Here is a 14,330-nt window from a genome sequence, read left to right on the forward strand (position 1 = left end):
ATCATGGAAAATAATGAAGGGTTCCACAGCCATCATAAGTGCTTGTAGCTTAGACATTCTTCTAGGTGAAGTGATGGCCAGAAGAAGGCTGTTTTCCAAGAGAGGAATTTTAACTCTGTTGATGCTGCAGGCTCAAAGGGGGGTAGCGTGAGCTTTTCCAGTACAAAGTTAAGGTCCCAAGCAGGGGTGGGTGCTCTCCTTGGCGGCCTTAAGCTGTATGCCCCTCTCAAGAATTGTTTGATAAGAGGGTGAGAGAAGAGAGGTGGCTCAGTGTTGTAATGAGCCGAAATGGCAGAGGCATGTATCTTAAGGGAGGAGAAGGATAGGCCTCTGTGGAGTAGATCTGCTAGGTAATCCAGGATTAGAGGCAGGGAGGGCAGAGTTGTGTCCTCTCCTTTAGATTGAATCCAGGAGCAGTACCTTTTCCACTTATCAGCATAGGATTTCCTTGTACTGGGTCTTCTGGTTTCAAAGATGACGTCCAGCACCTGCTTGCTTAGGCTGGTTACTGGGGGAGAATTCAAGGAATAAGCCAGGCTGCAAGATTTAGGGTTTGCAGTTGCGGATGGAAGATCTGTCCCCCCTACTGAGAGAGCAGTGTTGGGTTCTGGTGTTGGTGCCAGGGTGGCACCAGTGACAAGCTTCGCAGGAGTGGGTACCAGTGTTGGTGTGGCCAGTCCGGGGCAATCAGAATTGTCCTTGGTCTATCTTGTCTTATCTTGAGCAATACTCTTGAAAGGAAGGGCAGAGGGAGAAAGGCATAAATTAAGAGATTTACCCACTGGAAGGATGGGGCATCCACTTTCCAGGCCCTACTGTGAGGTGTCCTGGTGCAGAATCTTCTGAGCTGGTGATTGCAGGGGGAGGCAGAGAGATCCACCTCTGGTGTCCCCCATTACTGAATCAGAAGGTTGAAGGTGGGTGGATCTAGTTGTCATTCGTGTGGGTCTAGGAGATTTCTGCTTAAATCATCTGCCAGTGAGTTTTGTTTGCCTGGCAGGAATTGAGGTTGCAGATGTACCTGCATGTCCAAGGCCGTGTTCCACAGGGCCATGGCTAGCCTGCGGAGTGGGTAAGAGTGGGTTACTCCCTGCTTGATGATGTACCACATGATTGTGGTGTTGTCTGTTTTTATTAGCAGGTGTCCTGGTGAGAGTAGGGATCTGAAAGCTGTCAGAGCATGCTGCACAGCTAGCATCTCTTTCTGGTTTATGCGCAGATGCATTTGACTTGGGCTCCAGTGGCCCTGAATATACTTGCCATCCATGTGTGCCCCCCAGGCATAGCCTGATGCGTCTGTGGTTAGGGTCTGGATGGCGTGGGGTTGGGTAAAGGGCAGTCCCTTGTTGTGGTTGCATGCTGCTGCCCACCAAAGAAATGCTGTCCTTAGACAGGGTATTATGGGAATGACATTTTCCAGGTCCTGAGAATGTTGGTACCAAAGACTTAAGAACCACTGAAGTTTCCTCATATGCAGTCTGGCATATGGAATTAGTAGGATGGATGAGACCATGAACCCTAGGGCCTGCAGGATTTTCCTTGCGGATAGTTGGGCTCTGGTGGCCATTTGAGTAAAATAGCCTGTCAGATAGGCTTGTTTTTCTGGAGTGAGGAATGCCATCTGGGATGCTGTGTCCAAGCTTCCTCCCAGGAATACAATCTTTTGACTGGGGACTAGTTTTGATTTCTTTTTGTTGGTGGTGTACCCCAGGGAGGTTAGTAGGTTTTTAGAAATGTCAGGTGCTGCAACAGCATTTTCTGACTGCCTGCCTGAATCAGGCAGTCGTCCAAGTATGGGTTTCGCTGTCTGCAGTAAGCAATGGCTGGAACCAGGCATTTTGTGAATACTCTGGGAGCAATGGATAAGCCAAAGGGAAGTGCAGAGAACTGATAATGCACAGATCCTGGCCTGAAGTGTAGCTATTTTCTGCATGACTCCCTTATAGGGTTGTGCAGATATGCTTCTTTTAAGTCTAGGGTGACTAAACAGGCATCTTTGGCTAGCACAGGTACAAGTTGCTGCAGGGTGAGCACTTTGAATTTTGGTACCACCAGGAAGGTGTTGAGAATTGAAAGATCTAAGAAGAGGGCGCCAAGTGCCCTCTTTTCTGGGTACCAGGAAAAGTCTGGAATAGAATCCTTGACCTGTCTGTTCTGCAGAAACCGGAAGAAATGCCCTTACAGACAGCAGGGATTAGACTTGGTTTTGAGCCTCTGCCCACTGGTTTACAGGGAGGTCTGGGAACCCTTTTGGGGTAGTCAGTGAGTGGAAGTAAAATTTGTACCCCTGGGATACAATGTTGAGGACCCATCGGTCTTTGGTGATGAGAATCCAGTTTTTTGCATGAAGGGCAAGATTCCTCCTAAGGGCACAAGCAGTTTGACAGAGGAGGGGGGTGGAGTTGAGAAGTCATTGGGAATTCTTTCCATAAGGGGGGTGGTTTAGCACTCCCTGCTTTAGAGGTGGAGGCCCTCCATTCCTTAGATCTCTGCATACCTTGAGACTGTCGTCTGGGGGGGTCTGTTTCCCCTGGGTCTAGTTTGAGAAGGCCTTGAGGGGGCTGGAAAGGATCAATGTTTCGAGGGGCAATGCCTACTGAATCTACGAGGCTGTACTGGTAAGAATTCTTTGACTGTCTGCATAGATTTAGCATTTTCTTCCATCTTTTTAAGAACCTCTTCTGCTTTGGTGCCAAACAGATTGTCCTTGTTCAAAGGAGTGTCTAGTAACTTGGATTTGACATGATCTGGCAAAGGTCTGCTCCATAAGCCAAGCATGCCTTCTCAGTACAGAACCAGTGACTGCTGCCCTGCAAGATGCTTCTAGGGCATTAAAGCCACACTGCAATGTATGCTTGCTGACTTGGCTTGCAGAATGCATAAGCTCTTGCAATTCTTTATTTTCTGCACAGTCTGTAAGGGTAGCTATTTTTTTGCTTAACAAGTTCCATAATATGTTGTTGGTACTTCAGCATGTGAAACTGACAATTCAAAGCCCTAATGGCAAGAGTTGCAGAGGTATATACTTTCTTACCCCATCTGTCCAAAGCTCTGGAATCCCTGTCCAAAGGGGTGGGATTCTTAGCTGTAGTTGCCTTGATACCTTTACGCCCCTGGGAAATAATCACTGGGTCAGCAGTAGGATGTTTTGAAAAAAGATTTGTGAGAGTCAGGTACTCTGTAGTACCTGTCTGGTTTCCTAGGGGCAGGGGGGTAAAGTATCAGGAGTAAGACTGGATTCCATAAAGACATCAACAACTTCCAGGACTGGTGGTATTGCTAAAGGCCTGTGTTATGGCAAGTCTAGAAATTCTCTGAGTCTCTTTTTGGACTAAAGATAGTCTTGGCATTCCCAGTGGAAATGCTCTCTTAAAGTATGTAAGGTTTCACCAAAAGAGAAATCCCCTAAAGGAGAAGCAGAGGGAATCCTCATAAGCAGATAAGGGCATGTCTTCATAATCACAAACTTTGCAGTCGTCGGACTCTTAGTCTGTTGAAGCTGCTGGGGACTGGTCCATTTTTCTCTTAGCAGGGGAAAGTTGACTTCCTCTAATCAGCACAATAAGGTCTTCTGCCATTCTAAGCATTTTATTTTGTGGCAAGGGAGCAGGTGCATGCGCTTTGCTCGTTGGTTTTTTGGGCGTAGCGCATACTCTTGGCCTTACTAATTCGGTAGTTTTAGACAGAACTGAAGTAGACAGTTTGTGTCGATCATCTGCAGTACGAAGAACTTCCTCAGAAGCCGGTGCCTGCAAAGCGGCTCCGGACCCATCCAAGGTAGAGACATCCGCCAGTTCCATAGTCGACGAAGAGTGTCGCGGCATACCGGACTCTGAACGGGTCTCGGTAGAGGCCTGCAAATCCACTTAAGCGGGCATCAGGGGCTGCGAAAGCACCCCACTGAGTACCAGCGAAATGGTGACTAGCTTAACGGAAGCATCGTTAGCAGATCTGAACCAGTGCGATCTGTCTCTGTTTTTATCCTTACGTTTTTTCAGAATATCGGTAGTCAGATGGCTTACCAAAGCCATTTCAGAGTACGGTGATCGAGAACTAAAGCATTTAGCGACAATAAGGGCCCGAAGACAAATGGTTCGGACGTGGAACAAGACACAAAACAGACAGCGAAGTACATCGTAGTCTGGGCCTAGACAGGTGATGCAGTAAGAATGAAAATCTCGGTATGGTATTTGCTTTCCACAGGCAAGACAATTATTAAATTTTTCTGACATCAGTTAGAGCAAGAAAAAGGGATCCCCAACGGGGTACCTAGCTTTAGAAAACTTCAGGATGATTCAATCAGTAAACGAAAACTCAGGTAGTGGCCGACCGGCACTTGCGAACTGCTTCTGCTTCGGGCTCCTAGGCAAGAAAGACTGATGTAATGGCGTCGGCTGCCTGTTTTTATACCCCTGCCAACCTGACATCAGTCCTGGAGCGACAGCATCAGACGCAGGAATACTAAGCATCTGGTACTCGGGCCAACTTAGGGCTACCTGCAGGCAGATAACCCAAGTGTGATGATTGCAACAGTGAAACATGAAGAACATCAACAAGATGTCCGGAACAGAATCCAAAAATGGGTCTATTCTGTTGAGCCCAAAAGGAAAATCTCTTCCATTTTCTGGAGTACACCTTTTTAGAAGAAGGCTTTTGAGAGGCTAAGATAATGTCCTTCACAGAAGAAGGCAGTTTGTGCTGGCTTATAATCATTAGAACTGGAGGTACCAAGCAGTTAGTCAAAGAGACTGGAGGGTGGGTAGAGGGAAACCTCAGGGACGGGAAATGAGATCTGGACTCCGATCTAATACCCAAGGTGGATATTTTAGGTGAGACCAAAGGAGAGAAAACTACAACAGATGAGGCCAGAAGGGGGCAATGAGGATGAAATGAGTCTTCAAGCAATGCACTTTCTGTAAGACTTTGGGAATGAGGGGTGGAAGGGGATACGCGTACTGAAGACCTGGCAGCCAATTGTGGAATAGGCTGTCCCTGGGTGACTCCCCTGGTGGAGGGATCAGGGCAAAGTATTTGCTACATTTGTGATTGATCAGGGAGGCAAACAGATTGCAGCAAGGTAGACAACAATAGTTGAAAATCTGATTCGCCACTGACTGATTCAGGGGCCACTCGTGGGGACTAAGAAGAGATCTGCTGAGCTTCTCTGCTGAAATTGTCTGCCAGCACGTTGGAATTGCTGGGAATATGCACTGTAAGAAGAAAGCGCCTGGAGGGCATCGCCCATTCCCACACCCTTATGGCCTCTCTGCACAGAGGATATCATCATGTTCCCCCCTGTTTGTTGATGTACCAGACCACAGCCATATTGTCTGTTTGAACTGCAACAGTCCCGACAGGGAGAGAGTCCTAAAAGGCTTGCAATGTGAGGAGGACTGCCCTCATCTGCAGGACACTGATGTGCAATTTGGTCTCTAAGGGGGGACCACATACCTTGGAGCATCCTTCCCTGAAAATGCCCACCCACCCAAACAGGGAGGCATCTGTGGTCACAATGTCCTGGGGCTGGCGAAGTTAAAAGGCTCTGCCTAGAAGAAAGTCTTGAGATTGGAGCCACCAAGCAAGGTGATGCCTGGAGACCTGAGAGATCCTGGCTGTCATGTTCATGGGATGAAGATAAGCAGCCAAGGGTCAATTGAAGAACTCACGTGGGTTATCTGGCGAGAGGATCTAACTGAATGGCAGCTACCATGGCCATGAGGGCTTGCATGATTAAACAGGCTGATGGACTGTACAGACCCAGAGGAAGACGGACCTGTCCCCAAATAATTTCTACCCTATGTGGGGAAAGAGCTGCAGTCTCTGACACCATGTCCAAAAGAACCCTGATAAATTCCAGGCTCTGGCATGGGATAAGATGAGATTTGGGGAGGTTGACTGTGATGCCTATGTTCTGAAAAAGCCCGAGAGTATAAACTGTGATCCGAGCAAGTTGATGCCTTGTGGGTGAGGAGCCAATCATCCAGGTATGGGAAAGACCTGAAACCCCTGCAACCAGAGATGGGCTGCTATCACTGCCATACATTTGGTAAATACCTGGGGGACTGAGAAGACACTGAAGGGCAGGGCTCCGAACTGGTAGTGACTGGCTCCCAGCCAGAAGTGCAGGTATCTCCTGGAGCATCTGTCGATTTTTATGTGATAGTACGCATCCTTGAGATCCACTGAGCACATCCAATCGTCCTTGCACATACGTGGTAGAATGGATTGAACAGTGACCATCCGGAACTTCGACTGCATGACTGGCAAATTCAGAGTGCTGAGGTCCAGAATGGGATGCAAGTCCACGGTTTTCTTGGGCACTATAAAGAAGCGAGTGTAAGTTCCAGACCCTCGCTGTCCTGTTGGGACCTCCTGGATGGCTCTTTTTCGAAGGAGGTCTTGAACCTCAGAGTGCTAATTCCCACTGGTGGGGTGGAACATCCAGAAGGGGCTCTTGAGTCAGACGGGGCTGAATTATAGTTATGTACTTGCCATAACTTGGCATCTGTGTTATCTGTAGACACCATTCATTATGTTAGGGTCTTGGATCCAAGCCGGCATACTCAGAACACAGCTTAACTCATGCTCCCCCCCCCCCCATAATGCTCTGATGCCCTACACTCCCCTCAGATCGAGTTTGCATAAGGAAGGAAGACAGACAAAAGTATTTAGACAAAACAGAACCTCCAAATCCAGCCAGTCTTCCAGGAAGGGTGCTGCAGGGTAGGATCGTGATGAACGGTGACTACAGATAACAGAGATGCCAAGTTATGGTAAGTACATAACTATAAATCTGATGTTATCTAGTCACCATTCCTCACGTTAGGGTCAGAGTCCCCAGCTACCTAAATCCTGGGAGGTCTCAAAGAAGGACATGCCGAAGAATCATGGAGCCAAATGAAGACCTTCCTCTGGAAATCAAATCCAACTTATACTGGGAAATAACAGTGTGGGGAGAAGACCACGTTGCTGCTGCACAAATGTCATCTAATGATTGACCATCTGCAAAGGCAGTGGAAGTAGAAACTGCCCTGGTAGAATGACCCCTCACTGGTGTAGCTAAGGTAATACCTTCTGAAGAATAAATGAAGGAAATACACTGCGAAATCCAATGGGAAACAGTGACTTTAGAAATACCCCTGCCCTTTCTATTCAAAGAGAAGGAAACAAAAAGTTAGTCTGAACACCTAAATTCTTGCGTTCTATGTAAATAAAATCAAAGTTGATGATGAACATCCAGTGTGTGCAAAATATACTCCCATAAATTGGAATACTTAGGGGAAAACATACTGGTAGATGAATAGACTGATTGAGATTCGCCAGTAAGGCAACTTTAGCCATGAAGGATGGATCAGGTTTTATAGACACCCTGTCCTTGTGGAAAATTAAGTAGGGCGGCTTGATAGTAAGAGTTTGCAACTCCGAAACTCTCTTTGCCAAAGTTATTGCCACTAAAAAGCCAGTCTTCCAGGAAAGAAATTTAATATCACACGAAGCCACTGGTTCAAGGGGTGGTTTTGTCAAAGCCTGCAGGACCAAAGTCAAATCCCACGGAGGAGAAGGGGTTTTAACAGAAGGCCATAAAAAAACTTTTAAAAAGGCCTTACAGAGGCGCGCAGAAAAAGGCAGAATCACCACCAAGGTGAAAACTGTACCTTGATAGTGGAAAAACTAGGTCCCTCCTAAAAGAGAGAGGTCAAAAAGAGAAGTATTTTGGGAATGGGGGCAAAAAAGGGGTCTAAATTCTTACTCTTCGCCCAAACCAAAAACCTCTTCCATTTACTGGAATAAACTTTCCTAGTAGAGGACCTCTGGGAAGCAAGAATAACCTCCTTTGCGGGTGAAGCTAGCCTGGACTTAGCCGAAATCACTGGAATACCATGCTGTCAGAAGTAGGATCTGAAGATTCGGGAGCGGCAGGAGAGAAGGATGAGATAGCAGATCCGGAATTGGATCGAACACCCAGGGTGGATGCCTCAAATGAGACCGTAGGAGGGGGAACCACACCTGCCGAGGCCAAAAGGGGGCAATGAGGATCAGTTGACTCTTGAGGCATCTGGCTTTCTGAAGTACTCTGGGAATTAGAGGTAACAGAGGAAAGGCATACAGGAGACCCGGAGGCCAATCGTGGAAGAGGGCGTCCCTGGGGGATTCCCCCTCTGGGGGATCAATGCAAAGTTGTTGTTGTATTTGTGGTTGAGAGGAGAAGCAAACAGATCTCAGATCGGATAACCCCACCGAGGGAAGATCTGTTGAGCCACCACTGGATTCAGGGCCCACTTGTGAGGAGTCAATATAGCCCTGCTCAATTTGTCCATCAACACGCTGGATGCTCCGGGAATGTGCGTTGCAATGAGAGCGAACCATGGCCATCGCCCACTCCCAGACCCTCATGGCCTTGCGACACAGCAGATAAGAACGTGTACCCCCTTGCTTGTTTATATACCACACAAAAGCCATGTTGTATAAAAGCACCACAATCGATCCCTGAGGAAGGCAGTTTTGAAAGGTTTGCAACAATAAAAGGATTGCCCTCATCTCCAGAACGCTGATGTGCAGTTTGGTCTCTGAGGGCGACCATGTCCCTTGGATCGTCTGTCCCTGGAAATGCTCCCCCCCCATCCCAGGAGGGAAGCGTCCAAGGTGACTGTCGCCACAGGAGTCGGAGGAACAAAAGGCCTGCCTGCTAGATGATCTGGTGAATGGATCCACCACGAAAGATGCCTGTGACACAATGGGGTGAGCCGAATAGGAAAGGATAGAGGATGCCGCAACGCTGACCACTGAATTGCAAGGGTCCACTGAAGGACCCTCACATGGTACCGAGCCATCGGAACCAAACAAATGGCGGCCGCCATCGATCCTATAGCCCTGAGAATGAGTGAGGCTGGAGAACAGGTTAGCTCTAGCAAGCCCTGAACTTGGTTGCGAATAAGCGACACCCGCTAAGGAGGTAAGGCTGCGATCTGACAGGTGGTATACAAAAGACTAACTATGAATTCCAGCTTTTGGGTTGGAATCAAAGAGGATTTCGCCATGTTCACTGTAATACCCAGCAGATGAAACAGGGAAAGTATGGTGTGAATATTGTCCAGTAGTTGATGCTTTGTGGGAGCTGTCAGGAGCCAATCGTCCAAATAGGGAAAAAACTTGGATTTCCTGAAGCTGGAGATGAGCTGCTACCACCGCCATGCATTTGGTGAAAACCTGAGGGGCTGAGGTGAGACCAAAGGACAGGGCCCAGAACTGAAAATGATCGACTCCCAAGCGAAAGCGGAGAAACCTCCTGGACCATCGATCCATTTTTACATGGTAGTTCGGGTCCTGGAGGACCACTGAGCACATCCAGACATTGCTGTGCAAGAGGCGCACAATCGACTGCACAGTGACTGAGATCAAAAATAGGACGTAGGTTTCCTGTTTTCTTTGGAACTAAAAAGAAGTGGGAATAACTTTCGGACCCTCTGCCTTGCAGGGACCTGCTGGGTGGCTCTTTTTTGAAGAAGGCTTACAACCTCCTGTCGGGCTGTCAATTCCTGATTGGGTGGCACGTTCGGAAGAGGACTGAATTTTGGGGGAATTTCCAAAAAGGGAATGCAATAACCCCTGGATATAACTACAAGCACCCACTGATCGTTTGTAATACTTGCCCAGGCTAGTGGGTGTAGTGATAACTGACCCCCAACTTCCTCCAGGGATGAACAGTCGGGCAACGCCTCAAGGACGCTGTAAAGGTTTCTCAGAGAATGTTTCCCTGGAACCTTGGTTTTGTGGGCCTCCTCTGCCCCTGGGGTGACATCTACCATCGAAACCTCTTCCCCATCCATTTGGAAGAGGAACCCTCTTGAACATCTTGAAAGGGAGACTGTGCCTTCCTGAACCACATTTTCTTACTCCCCTTCTGGGTCTTGGAAAAGGACCTCTGAGGGTCGGAAAACCTGATCCCAATGGCTGACAAAGTCTTCCCTTCCTGTTCAATGCGGGTCAAAGTCTCTTTCACAGTGGGACTAAAGGGTGTGGAACCATCAAAAAAGGGGTGTTAACAAAAGACGTCTTGAAGGCCTCTGCAAACCCGCTCAGACGGAACCAGGCATGACGCCTAATTGCGATACATGAGCCCGCCGCCCGTGAGGACCCTTCCACAGCATTGGAAATTAGCCTCATGGACAAATTCGCAACTGAATGAAGGGCTGACAGCTTTGGAGAAACTGCCTTGAATTCGTCCTCAGACATGGACCCAGAGAGGGAAGTAGATAGTTCCTTTATCAAATTCCTCTGGAGACGGTTGAAATGTGCAAGATAATTTAATGCTTGCAGGCTAAAAGCCCTCGATTCACGATTGGGCGGATGGACAGAAGAGCTCTGCTCTGCCAATTCCTTTTTGATGGCAGCGGCCACTACAATATCATCAACCAGGACCGCTTTGGACCAAAAAAGCTCTATCTGATGGAGGAATCAGAAACTTGTCTGCTTTCTTGGGCACTGGCCCCACAATATCTGGCTCCTTCCAAGCCCTGCTGGCCACAAGATCAATGAGAGGATCAGCAGGGGGGATACCCAGGAGGTAGATGGCCCCATACCGAAAGCTTCCAGAAATACTGCTTCCTCCAAGAACGGGGTTTGGGTAGACCAACCGCCTTTGGGCTTGAGGATCTCAAGTATGTCTCCAAAGGAGGTGTCCTCCAGCGGAGATCTTGGGGACCCGTCCCCCTCATCAGCATCCATATTCTCAGTGACAGACTCCATAGGGAAGTCAATATGTCTCCTCTTACAAGTCCTCTTCCTGGGAACTTCCTCTGCCGAGGGTGGCGGGGAAGACTCAAAAGAGGAGGGGACCCTTGTGGGGGGGACATCCTCCTGGAGGCTAAGTCAGACAGGATGAGACAAGCCGCTCAGATACAGGGGCTGGGTAGGATGACTGTGCGCGGGAGAGGCAGCTCTGACAGCAGAGAAAGATCTTTTGGCAGCCTGGAAAGCAGAAGGACTACAAGAGGTTCCATCCCCCTCTCCCGCCGAAAAAAACCCTAGCGGAAGAGAGGGTGGACCCCCCCCCCCAGTCCTGCCACTCCACTCGATGGCACCGGACCGGAACTGTCGAAGGCCGAGCCGCCAAGAGGAAGAGAGCGGTCCAAAAAGTCCAGGCCTGAATCCAACCCCACAGACCCTGGCTCGGCCGGATGGCCTGTTCCAGGGGAACAAAAACAGTACCAGCCGCCAATTCCATCAGTGAAGGACCCAAACTGGGCCCCAGAGCTCCCCTAGCCTCCACTCCGCTCAGCAGTCCCTGAGAATCCAAGCGACTGGTCGAATGAGGAGTGGTCGAATGAGGAGTGGGAGATTGGATTCCCGACCTGTGGGCCGGAGAAGCCAGAAGCCCCAACTCCACTTGAGCTTTCAGAAAGGCCCGCATCATCCTGTCCATATCCATAGGGAGGGCACTCCTGGAAGATCGGGAGGAGATGGAGGACCTACTAAGAGAATCACGCCTAGAGCCCGAGTGTCGTCTCTTGCGTTCCCTAGAACGAGACATACCCAGAGAAGACACCTGCTTAGAAGGCAATGGATCCAAAGGGAGATCCTCCACTACAATCGGCTACAGCACGACTCTCGGATCCGACCGACTCGGTACCGAACTCAACAAAGGTTCCGAGGTGATACTTCTCGAATCCTTTGGATCCAAAAGGGCCAGATCCATAGGTACGGTGCCTATCCTCGGATCCGAAGGTCTGAAGCCGATATCCTTGGATTCGGGAGAAGACACCGAAGGTACCGGATCAGAGAGCTTGAGGTCCAAACCCTTGGATCCAGAGGTGGACTCCCTGGATGATCTGGGACCTGAAGATCTCAGATCCGAAACTGCCCTGGCTGGAGCCAGATCTGAGGACCTAGGATCTGACAGCCTGGGACGCTTGGTCAGGGCATCCTCAACAGGAAGCTTCTTTCTAGCCCCAAAAGAGCCTGCCTTGGCCGGGGAACCAGTGATCAAGGGGCCTCCTTTGATCAAGCCTTTAATCAGGAGCTTATTACGACAGTCAATGATAGCTGTCGGGTTGAAAGCGGCACAAATGCTGCATTCCACCTCGAGGTGGTCGCCACGGAGACAGTAAAGGCACTCCTCGTGCGAGTCAGAAATAGGCATTTTCCGCCCACAAGAGGAGCACCTTTTAAAACCCAAAGGTTTATCAAACATAACCGAACCAGGAAACAAAGAACAAAGGCAAAAAACAAGCCAAATTTCGAAAAGGCTGCTAAATCCATCCGAAACACTCACACACAACTTAAACTAGCCAACTACTTTGCACACCACAAAAAACTAGGCCGAAACACAAACCCCGAGAAAGAGACTTAAAGAAAGGGTAAGACTCGACCGGGAGGAGATAGCTAAGAAAGGAAAACTACCTACTAACACTACAGCCCAGAAAAATTACAAGTAATATAAGAAACCTTTCAAGAAACACTTACACTAATAGGAGATGAGCAATCTGCGTCTGTCCGACTGAGTGGCAAACGAGATCTGAAAGAGTGTAGGGCAGCAGAGCATGATGGGAGGGGAGGAGCTTGACTAAGCTGTGTTCTGACTATTCCGGCTTGGATCCGATATCAGATCCAAGACCCTAACATGAGGAAACGTGACTAGATAACATCAAAGGATAGGAAGTATCCCCTGGATACAATGCTTAGCACTCACTGATCTGAGGTAATAGCTGCTCATGTCAGTGGGTGTAAAGAGATACGTCCCCTGACTGCTTCCATGGCAGGACAGTCGGGCAGCACTTCAGGAGCACTAAGAGGGCTTCTCCAAGAAGGGTTCCCAGAAACCCTGCTTTTGTGGACCTCCTCTACCTGTAGGGCAACGTCTACTATGAAATCCCCTTCCCCAACTGGAAGAAGAGGATTCCTGAGGAACGTCTTGGAAGGAAATCTGAGACCTGCGGAACCACAGCTTCTTAATACCCCCACTGATTCTTGGAGAAGGCTCACTGGAGAGTAGAAAACGTGATTCCCGACTGCGGACAGAGTCTTTCCTTCTTGCTCGCTACAGGTTAAGGTTTCTTTGACTAAGGGACAAAACAGTATAGATCCATAAAAGGGGGCACTGGTAAAGGACACCTTAAAGTTTTCTGTAAACCCGCAAAGGTAAAGCCAAAGCCAGGAATAATGCCTAAAAGCAATGCCTGTGGCCCACTGCTTGAGAGGTGGCCTCCGCATCAGTAGAGATCAACCTCATTGAGGCGTTAGCAAGGGATGATGGAGTAGACAGCTTCGGAGAGACTAGCTTAAGATTCTTTGGAGTTAGTAACTATGAAAGGGAAGAGGAAGGCTCCAACACCAAATCCCTTTGCAGTCATGTGAAATGTGCCATGTAATTTGTAGTCCTCAGTCCAAACATAGCCAAGGCATATACATGCTTCCCAAAACGGTCAATCGCCCAAGACTCCCAGTTCGGGGGATGGACCATGCAGCTTTGTTCAGCAAACTCCTTTTTTAGTGGCTGCGGCAACCACAATGGCATCAACGGGGACGCCTTTGCTCCAAAAGGTTTTATCCTTAGGTTGATTCAGAAATGTGTCTGCTTTCTTTGGGACAGGTTCTATTGTGTCCAGCTCCTTCCACACCCTGCTGGCAATGAGCTGAATGAGCTCATCAGCAGGGGAAGACACCCAGGAGGAAGATGGGCCCATTCTGAAGGCCTTCAGGAACACGGACCTCTCCACAGGGGTGGGGGAAGACCAACCGCCCTCGTTGTTTAAGGATCTCGAGGATGTCCCCAAAGGACACCTCTTCAGACAGGGCTGGGGACCAGTCTCCATCCTCAAAATCCGTGTCCTCAGTGAGGGACTCTAGAGGGGAGTCCATGTGCCTTCTCTTGCATGTCCTCTTCCGAAGAGGGTCCTCCACAGTGGGCCCCGGAGAGGAGTTGGAAGAGGAATGGTCCCTGATGGGGATAATGCCTGCTTGAAGGCGTTCACTGGAGGGCAGACCCCAGATGGATGATGAGGAGGTCTCACCACCCAAAGTAGAACGGTCAGAGGGGAGGATCCAGAGCCAAGGTAGAGGCAGCCAACCATCCAGAGATGGTCCTCTCTATCTCCCGGAAGGCCAACGGGCTGGAAGAAGCCTCCCCTCGTCCCCAGTGGATACACCCGACCGGGGCATAAGGGGGGACCCCGACACAGCGCACACACATATCCCTGGACAATATCAGCCCTGAACTGTCCAAAGTGGATGCCCCTAAGGAGAGAGAATGGTCCGAACACTCCGGACCAGACCCCCCCCACCCCGGTGACCCTCATGGACCTCACGGGGCCAAGGCATCTCCAGCTCCGAGG

General features: G+C 49.3%; 1 protein-coding gene across 1 annotated transcript in view; it reads right to left on the reverse strand.

Moving 5' to 3' along the window:
* The window catches only part of PHF8 (PHD finger protein 8), a 3,148,719-nt gene that overhangs the window by 2,249,859 nt on the left and 884,530 nt on the right, over positions 1-14,330 (reverse strand). The gene's annotated exons all lie outside the window — the stretch shown is intronic.

Source organism: Protopterus annectens, chromosome 8.part0 (assembly GCF_019279795.1).
Source record: "Protopterus annectens isolate FY-2018-M chromosome 8.part0, PAN1.0, whole genome shotgun sequence".
Lineage (NCBI taxonomy): Eukaryota > Metazoa > Chordata > Ceratodontiformes > Protopteridae > Protopterus > Protopterus annectens.